Source organism: Pinus tabuliformis, chromosome X (genome assembly GCF_031772625.1).
Source record: "Pinus tabuliformis cultivar Carrire ecotype Pingquan chromosome X, CPIR1, whole genome shotgun sequence".
Taxonomy (NCBI): Eukaryota; Viridiplantae; Streptophyta; class Pinopsida; order Pinales; family Pinaceae; genus Pinus; species Pinus tabuliformis.
Window position 1 is genome coordinate 107370120 of NC_142308.1, and position 7362 is coordinate 107377481.

The window sequence follows — 7362 nt, forward strand, 5'->3', positions numbered from 1 at the left end:
CTCAACTCGTGATTCCAAAAAATCCTTGCTAGATTTTTGGGCAAATTAGACTGAAAAATATATTGGAAAAACCTCCAAAACATGTAAGAGATAGCTATGACCATAAAAATATACATTTTAGTCTAAATTGGTATATGATTCACCTCTTTTCCTTACAAAATTCTTCAAAATGCGAGGGTCATAATACAGATTTTATTTTTGAATGCACATAATGTTGTTCAAACTAAGAATATTAATAGCATTTTCAGTTTTTAAGGATTTTAATATAAACATTTTGTTAAGTTTAAGACCAGATTGAGGGAGGAGATCAAATAATTGTGTAGAATTGATGACACTAAAACTAGTATTATTAATGGCTAAGCAAAAAGGAATTAATAGTTTAGAGGTGTTTAATGATTCTAACGTTGCCATCAACTAGTAAAACATGAACAAAAATGTCACGATGTGTTAATTTTGTCTTGGAAAAGATCGGAGATTTGAGAGTGTTTTTCAACCATATTGCTCTTTGACTTGTGTACAAGGAGAGAAACATAGAAATTGATATTCTATCCAAAATTGGAGTTTTGATGCAGCGTAGTACCCGATAATAATAGAAAATAGGAACGAGGACATTTCCAAATATTGTCACTCTCCTATTAATGAATTAATGATAGGATCAAAAGATACTTTTTTCTAAGGTCTTTCTTATTTCCTATCAAAATTTACTCTCTAGCAATTTTGATCATTTTATATATTTTATTTCTAGAAAGTAAAGCCTATACCTTCAACCAGGGATATACATCCTTTGAGTGAATAAGTCAAGTTTTTTTCCTCTAGACTTTTTTTTTGAGTTAAACATTGAAATGTTCTAAATAAAGATTGTTAAAAAAAAATATGCTTGAAAAACATGTAAATAATATACTATTGTAACTTAAAAAAAAAGTAATGAAATTATAAAATTTTCCCAAAGAAAAAAAGACAAATGTTAATTTGCTTTAGCTCAGATAATTTTAAAGCTAGTTAGAAGGTTAGAGATTCAATTGAAAGATAAAAAACAAGCCAAGCAAGAACACAATAATGATATGTAAAATTCACTCAATGGAACGAGGACCCTTAGTGAAGTCTATATAGCCTTCTTGATGTTCTCAATCATTAGAATATATATTCTCTTATAATGTTTGTTAGTGCATTTATAGGTTGGTAACAGACTAAGACATTTTGTGCTTGACAATTGATTTTATCTTTTCCTTGGATAGATAAGTCGAGGATTTCGTTATATTCACGTTTTGGGAACAAACTTGACATTTTGTGCCTAAACTTAAACAATTAATTTTATCTTTTCCTTGAAGGGCCAAGCCAAGGAAAATTGATTTACTTCAATAAAAAAAATGATGGTCAAACATTGCCTTAGGTTCCCCAATGTGTTACAAAATAAGAATCCTGTCAAATGAGAAGTAGAGAAGCACATATCCAATTTTCACTTTTGATTCATGTCAACTCATTCTTTGTTCGGTGTTGACCATATTTGAACTTTTTGTCCAAAAGTGGCATCCATGAAGCAATGGATTTGTCTTATAAATAAGATAAACAATGTACCTGCTCGATTTGCAGAGCTAATTGGAGAGAGATATTCCTCTACATGCCCTTATTGTTGCATAATAAAACATCACAAGATTGAGAAATAACCAAAATAAGGGAAGCTGCGAGGCAACAAGTCCTTGCATTGAGTGGGGTAGAATGCTTTTTTGCACTGGCGCGACCGAGCCAGTAAGAGAAGTGGTTGTTGAAGTAGCGTTCCCCAAATAGACCTCGAGATTTCGGAAGCAGCATTCTTCTCATGGCCCCTAGGACGACATACCTTCGTGAACCAAAAGTGAATTGACCTTATGAGCTCTTTTTTCGCAGTCCATTCACTTGTCTACCAATATCAGTCTCCTGGAAACTCTGTTATTTTGCAGGTGGGGATGGCATAAATGTTGTCATGACCTACAAAGAAGTAGGTGTCAGTGAAATCATACACAATAAAATTATAGTTTAAACAAAGTAAGATGAAGCAAATAAACCCAAGCCAAAGGCAGCCCACAAGGCATGACAACAAACTGGCTGTGTTGTTAGTACTGAAGTGGGGTGAGACCATATACACTGGATATTCTGAAGATCATGAACTCTCAAGGTATCTACCCTGGATCATTCATGATGAAAGCAGATGACCATGTAATAATATTTGCAAAACCCACTAAGATATAGTGAAATATTATCGGTGCTCCTATTTGTCACTTCTGCAAAGTCATGCAAGAAAACGAACAAGAACCTTCGTGAACCAAAAGTGAACTGACCTTATGAGCTCTTTTACTAGCTTTCGAATGTCAGCACAAGAATTTTTTCGCAGTCCATTCACTTGTCTACCAATATCAGTCTCCTGGAAACTCAAAGAGGAAGTCAATAACTAAAATAGAAATAAGCTAAAACTAAGAAGAACAAGCATAATATTTTAACAAGAAGCTAATAAGGTCTGTTATTCTGCAGGTGGGGATGGCATAAATGTTGTCATGACCTACAAAGAAGTAGGTGTCAGTGGCCTGAAAATCTCTCATGAAGCTAATTAAAATAAAATGAATTTCAAACACAAAACTGCTTTATATCAAATAATGCACTAATTCGAATAGTGCGCTTTGTAAATGAATAAAAAAGTGCCAGAAACATTACATAACTTGCTGTGAAAATGATTTCACAACCTGAACTTTTGTTTTGTCATGATTCCTTAATAAATATAATAGCATACCTCAAAAAAAAGCACAACCACTTTTACAGATGGGCTGCGTTTGGCCACATAGTGAATGGATGTTACAGGTGAACAGCAGAAGGTATCAACTACCATATAGAGAGCTGAGTTTCAAGTTGGTGAAAGATTCTTCTCTTAACTATCATTTTAATTCTTGCATAATTTGGCCACAAGTCCCCATCATGATTACTTTGGCATTGATATGAGAACTCACACAAGGGAGAGAATAATGAGGCTTTTTATTCATCCCATGGTTGTATTTGTTTATATTACAGAGTAGAACAGATGAAATGAATAAAAAAGTGCCAGAAACATTACATAACTTGCTGTGAAAATGATTTCACAACCTGAACTTTTGTTTTGTCATGATTCCTTAATAAATATAATAACATACCTCAAAAAAAATCACAACCACTTTTACAGATGGGCTGTGTTTGGCCACATAGTGAATGGATGTTACAGGTGAACAACAGAAGGTATCGACCACCATATAGAGAGCTGAGTTTCAAGTCGGTGAAAGATTCTTCTCTTAACTGTCATTTTAATTCTTGCATAATTTGGCCACAAGTCCCCATCATGATTACTTTAGCATTGATGTGAACTTACATAAGGGAGAGAATAATGAGGCTTTCGATTCATCCCATGGTTGTATTTGTTTATATTACAAAGTAAAACAGATGAGTGGATGAGTTGTGGCAGATGTGAAGCAAAACCCTATTACAGAGATAGAGGGTTCATGGTCAAAGCTTCACAGTTTGAAATTATGTTTGCCAATATGGTGCAAAAGAGGAAACTTTGTGATTTTTTCATGTTTTGGGCACTGGACATTGTTGCTATGGTACTCTGTTGGAGTTTATGGAGAATTTTCTCTTATGGAATTGCTTATAGAGCTGTCACAATTGAAGCACAACAATCTTCAGCACAATGGAATTTCAGGATCCAGAGGTTTGATGATACCAATGTGACTGCTGGTACTCAAGAAAATCAAAATGTGAGTTCTGTTGTTCAACAGAATCAGAGCAATGAACATGAAATGAATGGCAAAGAAGAGGAATCCTTGTATCGGTCAATGGATGAGTGGGAGAAAAGTTCTGATAATTTCTATGTTGATTCTGACTTTACCTCAAGAGACAAAAATGGTTGAAGGCCCATCATCATCTGCTTCTGAGGTGCTTCAAAAACAAGCAGGATTACTGCAAGATCCATGGCTTGGACATGTTTTACAACACAATCCTCCTTAATCAGAAAATGTACACTTTCTGGGCCAAAATTCCTTTGATTAGGGCAGCCATGGTGGCTCACCCTGAAGCTGAGTGGATATGGTGGATGGACTCAGATGCTGTGATCACAGACATGGAATTTGAGCACCCATTGGAGAAGTACAAGGACTTCAATTTCATAGTCCATGGATGGGAGCAAAATGTTTATAAGAAAAGGAGCTGGTTGGGAATCAATGCAGGGGTTTTTCTTATGAGAAACTGTGAATGGTCCATGGATTTCATGGAGAGGTGGGCTGTGATGGGGCCTCAGAGTCCTCTGTATGAGTCCTTTGCTAAGATTTTAACTGATGTGCTGCCTGACAGAGCTCTAACTGATTCTGATGACCAGTCTGCTCTTGTTTATCTTATGATCAAAGAGAAGAAGAAATGGACCAACAAGATTTATATTGAGAATGACTATTTTTTTCAGTATTATTGGTTGGACATTGTTGGGAATTTTGAGAATGTAAGTATCCTTGTCAAAATGGCATCCACCTCCTCGTAGCTCTCTTTGTTTGCCAGCTTCTTGAGGATCAGGTACTTTTAGTGCAAGGAGAATCCAAAGGAAGATCTAGACTTTTGAGTAGTTCCAGGGCTTCTTTACTACCTACATGTTTTTCATCCACTAGCTGCTCAGAAAACCGGGTTTCCAACTGGTTTGATGGCTAGGGCTAATGAACTCACCGATTTGACTGGTTTCCGGTTCAGATCGACCAGTTTTGAAAACTATGCTTGGAATGGCAAATATATGATTAGGATTTCACCAAGCTCTCCTCCCAGGGAGTGAATGATGTGAGATGAAGTTTTGAGACATGGTTTGCAAATTTGCAATCAACATAAAATTGAAATCAAATGCTAACTGAGAATGCTAATAATACAAGTCACCAAAAAAAGATAAAATCTCTTCAGCTCTTCCAATTCCTTCTCAAACTGAACTATGATTCGTGTATTATGCCATAAATAGAAAGAAATGTATGTAGTGAGCTTAAAATGATGCTCCAAGTTCACATACCTACTTAAGTAGGTTCCAATAAGCTAACATCAGGATCTAGGTAAACTAATAAATATTGGTTGAACAAATCTAGCAATAGCAGAAAGCAAACTTACCAAATCTTGCACAACAAATTTAGCAAATTTAGAATAGAGAAGTTATATGGAAATATTCTAGAAGTACCTCTTCTTCATGAGGCTTTCTAATTCGCTCCTGTTCCTTCAGTATCCTCAACATCTCATGGTACAGAGGGTCAGGAACATTTGTTTGCACAGATTTTGACAGTGCAGATATGTGAATTTGTGCATTATTAGATGCTACAAATAGTGAAACCTGAAATGGTTCATTCCCTCTAGTTAAGCCATTCAAAAGCATGGATGTCTCGGTGGTGGCACTCAATCTCTCAGACATATCTATCACCTAAGGAGGCTGAGATGATTAAACATCTATGTGCTGAGAGTGTGGGTCCCTCTCAACATATAGTAATTAGGTGCTAAATAACCATTGGTTTTATCCCAAATTTATTAAACATCTATGTGCTGAGAGTGTGTGTCCCTCTCAACATCCAGTAATTAGGTGCTAAATAACCAGAAATCAAAATATATAAAAGACATCAATTATTAATCATCACTGGGCCAGAATCATCACTGAGCAAGGCTGAAACCATGAATGGCATAGACTAGTGATATCGCTGAAACCTTCTCGAAGATGGTTCAACACAATCTATCTTGGAGTAGGTATTTATTAAGAATCTGATTGAAATATTCAAACAGGGAATCACCATGCAAATAGTTCATCAAAGTAAGCCCCTGAATATAAAGATTACTTCACCATGTAGAGCCCCTGAATATGAAGATGACAGTTAGACTTCTAAACTCTGGTTTCCCCATAAAAGAAACTTAACATCTTCCCAGGAAATTGGTTGTAATGGACTGTAATGAGATACTTCATCCTCTTAGTAACTAAATTTGCAAGAGGCTAAAATATATCAAATATATTGAAAGAAATTAGGTTTCTTAATGAATTAAGAAACATCAGTAATTGATCATTTAACTAAATGCTATACTAAGGTTCAAATACAAGTTAATATTATAGACAATACCAACTTTTTCTAGTCACAAATTTAATAAGAATGCAATTTTTGGATCAATAGGAACTTTGATTTCTTATATCACCAGATTCCGACAATGGAAGATAAGATTGCTACAAAATTAGACGGAACTGACCCAAACTTTGAGTTATGCTAAACTTTTGCCCCAACCTATATCGAAATGTCAATTAAAGTTTTGGATCAATAGAAACTTCGATTCTTATATCACTAGATTCCGACAATGGAAGATAAGATTGCTACAAAATTAAATGGAACTGACTCAAAGTATCACCAAATAGGTTGGAACCACCATGAACCATGAATGATTTCAACTTGCCCTGCGAATGCCGGGCAGGTGAGTCTGCATGGTGGATAGTGTTTGCCATAGTGGACATCTAAGAAGAAAATTAACAAGTTATAATATGAAATATACATATAACAGGTCAAAACAAAATATGATACTGTTGAATATACATAAAGATTAAGAAGAAAATTAACAAGTTATAATATGAAATATACGTATAACAAGTCAAAATATGATATTGTTGAATGTACATAAAGATTAAAGGGAGATCAGCCATTGATCATTTAATGAGATGCCATACACACAAGTCCATATTCCTCAATTTTAAACCATCACATACATCAAGAAGAGAGATCATGGCCTGTTGGGATAAATCTCCAAACTGATAACCAATAACTACTACAATAGGCACCCAAATATTGTAATAATGGGAGATTTGGCGATTGTTGGGTTGGAAATTGCGTACAAAATGGAAAATATCCTACACAACTCCAAATTACTGTCAATTACCTGGTATCATTGTCTCTCCATGAAATGATGAGGTCGAATCAAATCCATAAACAAAATAGTGCTCAAAAATTCAACAAAAATAGAGGGACAACTTATAAACCCATTCCCTGAGTTCAGCCTATCAATGTAATCATCAAATTGATGCCATGTGCATAGATGATGTTACCCATATTGACCTAAATTAGCAAAACCCATTCGAATATGATATTGTACTCTAGATAAAGACAACAACCAGGACCACACATGGTAACAAGCAAATTAAGCAAGAGTAACTGCAACTTGAAAGTAATTGTTTGCAACTAGAGAATATAGATAATTGTCATAATGAAGTTTTAACAGTTAGCTTCAAGTCCGACGGCAAAGAAAATATTGTTGTATGACCAAACAGATCAGAGCTATAGCAGTTGATGAGTGTCGTAAATAGATGATTCAAAAGACCTCAACAAC

General features: G+C 35.1%; 1 pseudogene; it reads left to right on the forward strand.

Moving 5' to 3' along the window:
• The first annotated feature begins 1348 nt into the window (after positions 1-1348).
• On the forward strand, positions 1349-6565 carry LOC149138635 (putative glycosyltransferase 7; annotated as a pseudogene).
• The last annotated feature ends 797 nt before the right edge of the window (positions 6566-7362 follow it).